Source organism: Orycteropus afer, unplaced genomic scaffold, assembly GCF_000298275.1.
Source record: "Orycteropus afer afer isolate SDZICR_OR568_19922 unplaced genomic scaffold, OryAfe1.0 scaffold00005, whole genome shotgun sequence".
NCBI lineage: Eukaryota > Metazoa > Chordata > Mammalia > Tubulidentata > Orycteropodidae > Orycteropus > Orycteropus afer.
In genome coordinates, this window is record NW_006921592.1 from 22,133,307 (window position 1) to 22,143,268 (window position 9,962).

Below are 9,962 nucleotides of genomic sequence, written 5' to 3' on the forward strand. Positions count from 1 at the left end.
CCAACAACTAAATTAAATTAATAAGAATTTGTAAATCACTTCAACAATGCAGCACATACTATTTGGAAAATGGTTGCTAGGTGCTGTGGGGCATACAACAAAAGCAAGTCCCAGTACTTGATTCCAGAAGCTAGAAATAGGGTGGATATTTTAAAAAAGCCATTTCAACAATCTTTAGGCATTTTTGTTCATTGAAAACAGCCCTAGTTCTCAGAGAATTTATTATTTTCTAGGAAATTTCACCAAATGTAAGATTTTGAACCAGGTTTGGGAATAAATTAAAATGCTGTTGCCTCTTTGTTTCTCTTCAGATTAATGGTGAAAAAATTCTATTTTGACATGGGGTTCAATCTCATGGTTCTGTAAAGATCTTAGACATTTCTGTGCTAGGTAATAGCAAGAAGATAAAAGACAATGGCTACCTCCAACACAGAATGTTCCTATTGTGAAAAGAACCCAAGGGAAAATAAGTTAAAACATGCCATCAAAAAGACTTACCTAGTATTTCCATGTAGCAACTAGCAATGGCTGTTTTCTCTCCAAGGTTTTCAACTAGAATCCCCAGAGAACCTCCTCTAAAGGAAAGCTAGTTGAAACAGTCTCACAAAGGATCTATGGAGGGGAAAAATAAAACAAATAACTCATGAATTATCTTATTTTCATATTTTGTTTCTAAAACCTCAGCATTAGGAAAAAAAAAACCTTATGGAAAAGGAAAAATGTAATTTTCTCCCAAAGTTGCCAACCTTTTGGAAAGTTAAGAGTCCAAATATCTGTTCTTATAAAACTTAGAATCTATAGACAGAGAAATTTGTTTTGCTTTGTTTTAAAGGACGTTGTTTCAAGGATATAATTGAAATTATAAGCCAAAATGCTATGCTCTTGTTACCTTTGAAGCACTTTTTAGCTGCTAGAGACAGAAAAGGAATAGATCATAATATTAATATTATAACTATGCTTCTGGTATTAGTAGTGATTAATACCTTTTGAGTTTTGTTGTTGTTGTTATATGCTGTGGAGTCGGACCTGACTCATAGCGACCCCTCCTTGGGTTTCTGAGGCCGTATCACTACAGAAGTAGATTGCCCAACCTTCCTTCCAAGGAGTGGCTGGTGGGTTTTAACCACCAGCCTTCTGGTGAGCAGTCAAGTGCCTGAAGCACTACACTACTTTTCTTGTACTACGTGGCGGTCAGTAAACTGTGAACTACAGGCAAAATCCAGCCACTTTCTGGACTTAGGAAATTAAAAATAATACCCTCACCTGTGCAACAATGTTCATTGCAGCACTTTCCACTAGACAAAAGGTGAAAACAACCAAAATGTCCATCAACAGATGAATGGATAAACAAAATGTGGTACACATACACTATGAAATACTACTCAGCCACAAAGTGAAATGAAGTTCTAATGCATTCTACCAGATGGATAAACCTTTCAAACATCATGCAGAGTTAAATAAATCAGTAACAAAAGGACAAATACTGTATGATCTCACTTCCATAGCATAAGCAAATATATAGAAACCAAAGATTTAGTGGTTACCAGGGTGGAATAGGAAAGTGGGTTTTTTTGCCTAGGGTGCATTGAGTTTATGTTGATGGTGGTGGAGTGATTTGGAAAAGGACAAGTGAGAATGGTAGCACAACATGAAGAGTATAATTTATGTCACTAAATTGTATATGTAGAAATTGTTGAAATGATGTATGTTTTGTTATATATATTTCCACCACAATAAAAAGCAATGTCCTAACTGTGAGGATAAAAGATTTTTGCTTTATTAGGCCTAACGCCATATTGTTAGAATAAAACTCCGTATTTTTAGTTAAAATGCCATTTCTTTAAAACCTGGCTTCAACATTGTGTTGTAATTACTTGTTCTCTCTCTATGAGAGAGATCTTGTGATCTAAGACAGAGTCATCTATGTCAATAAAGGCTGCTGGGCTGGACTTTAGGACCAGGCACTTGGGCTTTGACAAACACCAGTGGAGCCTCTTAAGGATTACCTGACTGCCAGGAATTTACAGGAAACATTTCTTTCTTAACTACCCATTGTCCTATCCAACTTTTGGAAAATCATTAATCCTGCATACATAATGTGTCTCTTTTACCTGTGGTATAGGAACCTCTGATTGTAAGTGCCGAGCTATGTGGGCGTTTTTTGAGTCACTGAGACCCTGTTGGTCTCTTGTTGGTGCACCTCCTAATTAAACCCTCTTCTTGAACTTGGTGTGGACTATTGGTATGCCATTCCAGGACCAGACCCTGGCATTTTTTGGGTAATATAACCATTTCAGTTTCTTCATAGTTTGTTAACACATTTTACTTTTTGGCATTGAAATAGGATAACTCTCTCCTAGCTAACTCTGATATGTGGCAGTGTATGTGTATGGGTAATGGATTGAACTTCAGATCCTGCCTAAGAATGGTTTTTATAGTTTGAGATGATTGGTAAAAAAATCAAAGAAAGAATAATATTTCATAACACACTAAAATCATGTATGGAATTAAAAGCTTAGTGTTCATAAATACAATTTAATTGGGGCTCAACCACACCCATTTATTTACACACGATCTATATCTCTTTCACGCTACAACAGCAAAATTGAGTAGTTTCAGTAGAGACAAGATAGCCCACTAAGCCTAAAATATTCACTGACTAGCCTTTTCAGCAAAAATTTGTCAACCAAAAAAAAGTTTACCAACCAATGTCCTATGTAGAACAGAGGGGAAGGATATACTGAAGAGAGTCACAAAGGATGAGATCTCTTGCCTCAGGAGTATTACCACAAATGAACTATCTCATTTTAATCTTATAGCAAGTCTAGGGGAGGGGTACAATATTGTTATTATCTCCATAAGGTAGCTAAGGCTTGTTGTTATTATGCCCAGGAGACAACCGAGGCACACAGAAGTTAACGATCTTGTCAAAATCCACACAACTTATTGGAGGGAGAATCTGTGGCTTATTCTAGGTCCCATGCACATTCCTGCACATCAAAGTTAGGTAGCCAGAAAGTTAAGCTCTTTAAATTGCCATGCTCCAACCTCCAAAAAGCTAATTATGCAAAGAGTGAAACAGTAATGATATTTTTAATCAATGGATTTTATTTTTCAGAGCAGTTTTAAACTAACAGAAAGAATGGGCACTTAGTACCAAGTTCCAATGTACTCCCCTACCCTACCCCACACGATTTCCCTTTTTATCAGCATCCTACATTATTAGTATGGTATATTTATCACAATTAATGAACTTATATTGATACATTATTATTAACTAAAGTCCATAGTTTACTCCCAGCATCTATCTGTCAGTTTTCCATACTGTGGTAATTTGTGTGTTGTAAAATGCTAGAAGTTATGCCACTGGTATCTCAAATACCAGCAGGGTCACTCATGATGAACACATTTCAGTGGAACTTCCAGACTAAGACAAACTAGGAAGAAAAGGCTGGTGATTTACTTCCAAAAGTTAGCCAAAGAAAATCCTTATGGAGCACAATAGAATATTGTCCAACATAATGCTGAAAGATGAGCCACCAAGGCTGAAAGACACTCAAAATACACAGGGCTGCAATAATGAACTCTGAGCATATCAACGAGTGTGAAGGTGATCTGGCAATGTTTCCATTCATTGTTCACAGGGTCACCAAGTGTCAGAGCTGACTCTAGAGAAACTAATAACAGCAACAAGGTCATATTTTGGTCTCATGGACTTGTTTTAATTTTCTTCAGCTTCAACTTCAACCTGCATATAAGCAATTGATAGTCTCTTCCACATTCAGCTCTTGGCCTTATTTTGACTGATAATATTGACCTTCTCCCTTACCTCTTTCCTCTGATGTAGTCAATCTGATTCCTGTGTATTCCATGTGGTGAGGTCCATGTGTGTAGTAGCTGTTTATATTGTTGAAAAAATATATTTGCCATGAATAAGTCATTGGTCTCCAGCATGTGGCTATGCAACCTTTTGCTAAAGAGATTAGACATGCAACTCATGGATCTGCTAACCCTCTCAGAAAAAGCCAGGAATGAAGACAGAGTCATCTAGAGATAATCTATGGAATACACTCTTGTCTGATATTCACAAGAGACCTGCCAGATTTTTGAGAACGTCATAACTGCAGAAATACCACCAGCTTGAAATGAAAGGATCAGAAACCGGACAAAATGAAATGAAAGAAGGTGGTTGGACTCTACAGGCAGGACACAGACTGATACAACATGCAAACTTGTTCTACCTTTATGAAAAAAGAAGAAATTACTTAGAAGTGTGAGCCTTGGCCTCAGAGATGTGAATCTCAAGTGAAGAGAAACAAGTCTTGGTTCAGAGGAGTGATCCATGGGCCCAGATGCTAAAGTTTCAAGGCACAGAAGATATTGCTAAGCCTGGAAACTTAAAGGAATTTGCCCTTCTGGATATCAATATTGCTTTGGACCAGTGACTTCTCTCTAGCTTGTATTTTATCTTTTTCAGAATAGGAATATCTATACCTTTATTTCCATGTTTGTCCTCCATTTTATTTCAGAGGCATATAACTTGTTTTCTACTTTGAGAGGTTCAGAGACAGAGAAGAATTTTGTCTCTGGCTGAATGAGACCTAGCATCTCACTCATATATAATTTGGGTGATGAGGTTTAGGACTTGAGTTGAAGCTATAACGAGTTGAGATTTTAAGGTTGCTATGAGTTGGAATTAGCTCAATGATAACAAGTTTAGTATGGTTTGGTTTCTTTAGGATGGGGTGAATGTATTTTGCATGTGGATGGACTTGAATCTTTGAAGGCCAGAAAGCAGACTGTTGTTAACTGAAAAATGTACATCTTCCCCCACAGATATATTCATGCCAAGTCCCTGGAGCCTGTGAATCTACATTATTTGAAAAAGGATTTTTTTCTTTTGGCAGATATTTTTATATTAAGAATCTTCAGATGAAGGGATAATCCTGGATTAGCCAGATGGACCCTGATGCCATTGTGCATATCATTATAAGAGAGGTACAAAGAGATGAGACACACAAAGAAAAAGAGGAAGTAATGTGATCATTGAGGCAGAATTGGAGTGATGCGGCAACAAACCAAGGCATACTTTGAGACACCAGAAGCTGAGAGAGGCAAGGGATGGAGTCTATCCTAGAGGCTTCAGAGGGAATGTTGCCCTGCCACCACCTTAATTTCAGATGTCTGGCCTTCAGAACAATGAGAATAAATTTCTCTTGTTTTAAGCAATCTGCTTGTGGTAATGTGTTACCACAGCCCTAGGCAACTAAGACACCTGTATATATACACATATCAATAAATGTTTCTGTAAGTACCTCTTACAGTTTGAATTGTGTCTCTGAAAAACATGTGCTGTAAATCCTAACCTGTGCATGTAATCTCATTTTCTTTGTCAATTTTGAGATATAAAAGAGCAAATTAAGCATAGAGGTAAGCAAGAACAGATGGGGGAAGGTAGATGCCATGTCACATGAAGATCTTCAGGGAACCAGGCAGCAGAAGCTGAAAAGAGACAAAGACCTTTCCCCAAAGTAGACAGGGAGAGAAAGCCTTGCCCTAGAGCAGTGTCCTAAATTTGGACTTCTAATCCCCCAAACTGTGAGAAAACAAGATTTCTGTTCTTCAAAACTACCCACTTTTGGACATCAAACTCAATTGGCATAACATAATACACAAAAGCATTGTTCCAGGTCCTACGTTGGTGAATAGTGACTGGGATCTTAAAAGCTTGCAAGTGGGCATCTAGATGCAACGATGGGTCTCTCCTCATGCAGAGCAAAGAAGAATGAAGAAAACCAAAGATGCATGGAAACAATTAGTCCAAGTGACTGGTACATCATGCAATTCTCAGCTAATATGACTATGAGACCAGAAGAACTAGATGGTGCCCGACTACCACTGTCAACCACTCAGAGGGGGATCTATGTAGGAGATCCTGGATAGAGTAGGAGAACAATGTGGAACAAAACTCAAAACTATGAAAAAAAAAAAAATGGAAGGGACCAGATTTGCTGGTCTGATAGAGCCTAGTAGAACCCTGAGATGATGGCACCTAGTTGCCCTTCAAGTCTAGAATTAAACCCACACCTATGGCTTCCAGCCAAACAAAAGACAGGCATATGAGCTGAACATTTATATCAGGTAGATACACTCCTTGGTGAAATCAATCATGGGAGACTAGGGGGGCTGTGTATGCACAGGGAGACAGCTTGGGGGGTGAGAATGCATGTGACAGAAGGACACAGAAAAGAGGTAACTTTCAGGAGAAAGTGGAAGGGGTGCTGTTGCATTGTGGGAAATTACAGTCAATGTCATGAGACAGACTGTATGTGAGCTGTTGTATGGAAAATGAATTTGCTCTGTAAACTTTCACCCAGATCACAATAAAAATTAAAAAATAAAAAATAAAAAAAACACTACCCACTTTTGGTATTTATGCTACAGCACCATTACAAAATTAAGACAGTAACTATCTATCTATGTTAAATTAAACATGTGTTCTTACTAATGTCTCTAAATTTAATTCATTACTATACAGAACATTCTAGTCTTCTTCCCTTGTGAACCGTAAATTCCCACTCCAAGAGTGAGAAACTTGGTTCCCACATCTGCCAATCATTTACTGTAATTGTTTAAATCCAATATACATGTATAGCATTTTCAGAACTGTTAACTCATACCCCCATAGGAAGCAACTTTATCCATTAGAGTATGGTACTTGGAGTTTCTTTGGCTATTATTCATACAGACCTCATTTCCAAAGTTATTTAGGTCAGCAGCTTTTCTCCCACTGCCTTGAGTGAAGTTGTTTCATACATTTGTGTTATAGTTAGATTGTTTTGTCATCATGTGCATTCTGGTATTCCCAAAAGATTTTTTAAATTGCATACATTGAGGTTCACTCTTTACCTTGTAATGTTCTACAGTGTTTTACAAACGCATAATGCCATGTATCTACCATTAAAGTACCATCCAGAACAGGTTTATCCTATAAAAATGCCCTGTGCTTCACCATTTGTGTTAGACTGGGTTCTCTAGAGAAACAAAAAACAGCAAAGCTTGTGTATCTATAAAGAGAGAGAGAAATTTATCTTAGGAAAATCGCTCACAAATGTACAGAAGACGGCAAGTCCAAAGTCCCTGGGCAAACGTCAGGCTGGAGGCTTTTCTTAGCTTCCACAACTGCAGGGGCTGAGAAGCTCAAGGCTGGCAGGCAGTATACTGGCTGTTGACTCCAACAAATGACAAATCCAAGATCCCCAGGCCAAACGGTGGACTGCTTACTCACGGACAGTTGTAGGCAGCACAACAGAATCCCAATCCACAGAAGAATGTCTCTCTTCCCAGGATGTCCCTGGGTATCCTGGAAGCAGGCCACACCCCTAGGGAAACTCCCCCTGAAAAGACTGGCTACTCACAACACAGTCATCTGATCCCATCATGGGAACACCCACACAGAACTGGGGTCCACCATACAGCTCCAACTATATGAACACCATTCATCCTTCCCTTGCCCTTCAACCAAGCTCCTGGAAAACACTCATCTTTTTAATATTTTCACTGTCTCTATAGTTTTGCATATTCCAAAATATCATATAATTTGAATAATGCAGTACATAGCCTTTTTAGACCAGCTTCTTTTACTGAACAATATGTATTTAAGTTCTTTAATGCCTTTCTGTGGCTTGATAGTTCATTTCTTTTTATTACGGAATAATATTCTATTGCGGGAGCTCTGGTACCATAGTGCCTAAGGCACTTGACTGCTAACCAGAAAGCTGGCGGTTCAAACCCACCAGCCACTCCTTGGAAGGAAGGTTGGGCAATCTACTTCTGTAGTGATACTGCCTCAGCAACCCAAGGAGGGGTCGCTATGAGTCGGGTCTGACTTGACGGCACATAACAACAACAACAATATTCTATTGCATAGATGTTTGTTTGTTTTAAATTTTATTGTTGTGGTTGTTTTTTAATTCATTTACCTATTGAAGGACATATTGGTTACTTCCAGGTTTTGGCAATTATGAATAAAGCCATTATGAAGGTTCTTGTGCAGGTTCTGTGTGCTCATAAGTTTTGAACTCAAGTGGGTAAATTGCTAGCAGTGGGGTTGATGGATAGTATTGTTAAGGCTATGTTTAGCTTAAGGATATGACACTGTTACCAACAAAGGAACTGCTTTTCACCAATAGATAAGAATCATCAAATGTAGTACAATAAATACACATCTGTATTTTACAAGTGTAGGTGTGTTGCAGTGAATTGCTTGTTCTGGCCCTTTTGCCATGGACTTTGTGACTCTCAGCAGATGACTGGGTGGGTCTATGCAAATTTGAGGTGCTTGTGGTCCACCAAGGGGATTGGATAGCTTCCTAAAAATGTAAATCAGGCACATGGCAGTTGTGGGAATGGCACCATACAAATAAGATGGAACTCTAACATGGGGATTTGTCAGTTTTGTCATCTCATTAGACTTAAAATGAGCCATCCCACAAAAAAAAAAAAAAAAAAGAAGAAGAAGAAGAAGGTGGGGACCAGGTTTGCTGGTCCAATAGAGCCTGGTGGAACCACTGAGACTATGACCCCTAGCTGCCCTGCAGGTCCGGAATTGAAGCCACACCTATGGTTTCCAGCTAAACAAAGTACAGGCATGTGAATTAAACATTTACCTCAAGTAGACACACTCCCTGGAGAGAACAATCATGGGAGAAGGAAGGGCTGCTTATGCACAGGGAGACAGCTCAGGGTGCAGAAGAGTATGGAGGGATGGACACTGGGAAGTGGTAACTATGGGGAGGAAGTGGGAGGGGAGCTGTTGCATTGTAAATTTTGGTCAATGACATGAGACAAAGTATATTATGTGAACTGCTGTATGAAAAGTGAATTTACGCTGTAAATCTTCACCCAAATCAAAATAAAATTAAAAAAAAAAAAAAGAAATCTTCACCCAAATCCTAATAAAAAATAAAAAATAATAATAATAATAAAAAAAAGCCATCCCAGGGCAGAAAGAGGGGATCTCATTACCACCAAGAAAGAAAAGCAAAGAATGGAGCTTGTCCTTTGGACTGGAGATCCTCTATGGAACCTCGTTGATCCGGGTGACAAAGGGAAACTGTAACATTTCACTCAGGTGACAAGAAGCAGTGGCAGAGAAACAATAGCAGTAGAACCAGAAGACCCAACAGAAGATAGCACGATGAGTTTCTGGATCCATGGACCAAGAAAGCTGTGTGCCTTTGGGATGGAGCTCATTGGTGGAGAGGGGTGCCTTTGGACACTCCCAGCAGATCTAAAAGAGCTTTATAACACTTGCCTAAGCAGAAGAGGCCAAGGGCCAAGAGGCTGAGAGGCTGAGGGACAGAAAGAAGTATACCTATGAGCTCTGCTGAGAAGAGGTGTACTGGTTGAAGAACTCTATCCTGAGTTGTTTCTGATGCTGAATTGTAACCTATTACTTCCCTAATGAATTCCATAATGATAAGTAAGTATTGTGTGTGAGTTCTGTGCAACCATTGCATGGAATTATTGAACCCAGCAGAGAAGTAGAGTGCAATGAAGTGATAGTTGGTGTCAGAATTGGTAAAAATGTTGGAAGATAAAGGTATTCTGATCTCTGTCTCAGGCATCAGCCTTGGGCTGTTGATGTTGATCTTTATCCTCTTCCCCACTTGTGAAGTTAGAGGAGATCAGATGCCATCCCCATGCCATTTTTACAGTGTGAAATAAAATTGCTTACTGATACAGGTCTAATGGTCCCTGTAGTTTTATTAAGATTATAAACCTGTCCCTTCTCTCATCTACTCCACCAATAGGGTGATCTATATACCTATAATCTGCTCCCATTATTTCCTTTATGCATAACTATTGTTATTTATCTCTTCCTAATCTCCTTGAAGGAGCTCTGGTAGCATAGTGCCTAAGGCACTTGACTGCTAACCAGAAGGCTGGCGGTTCAAACC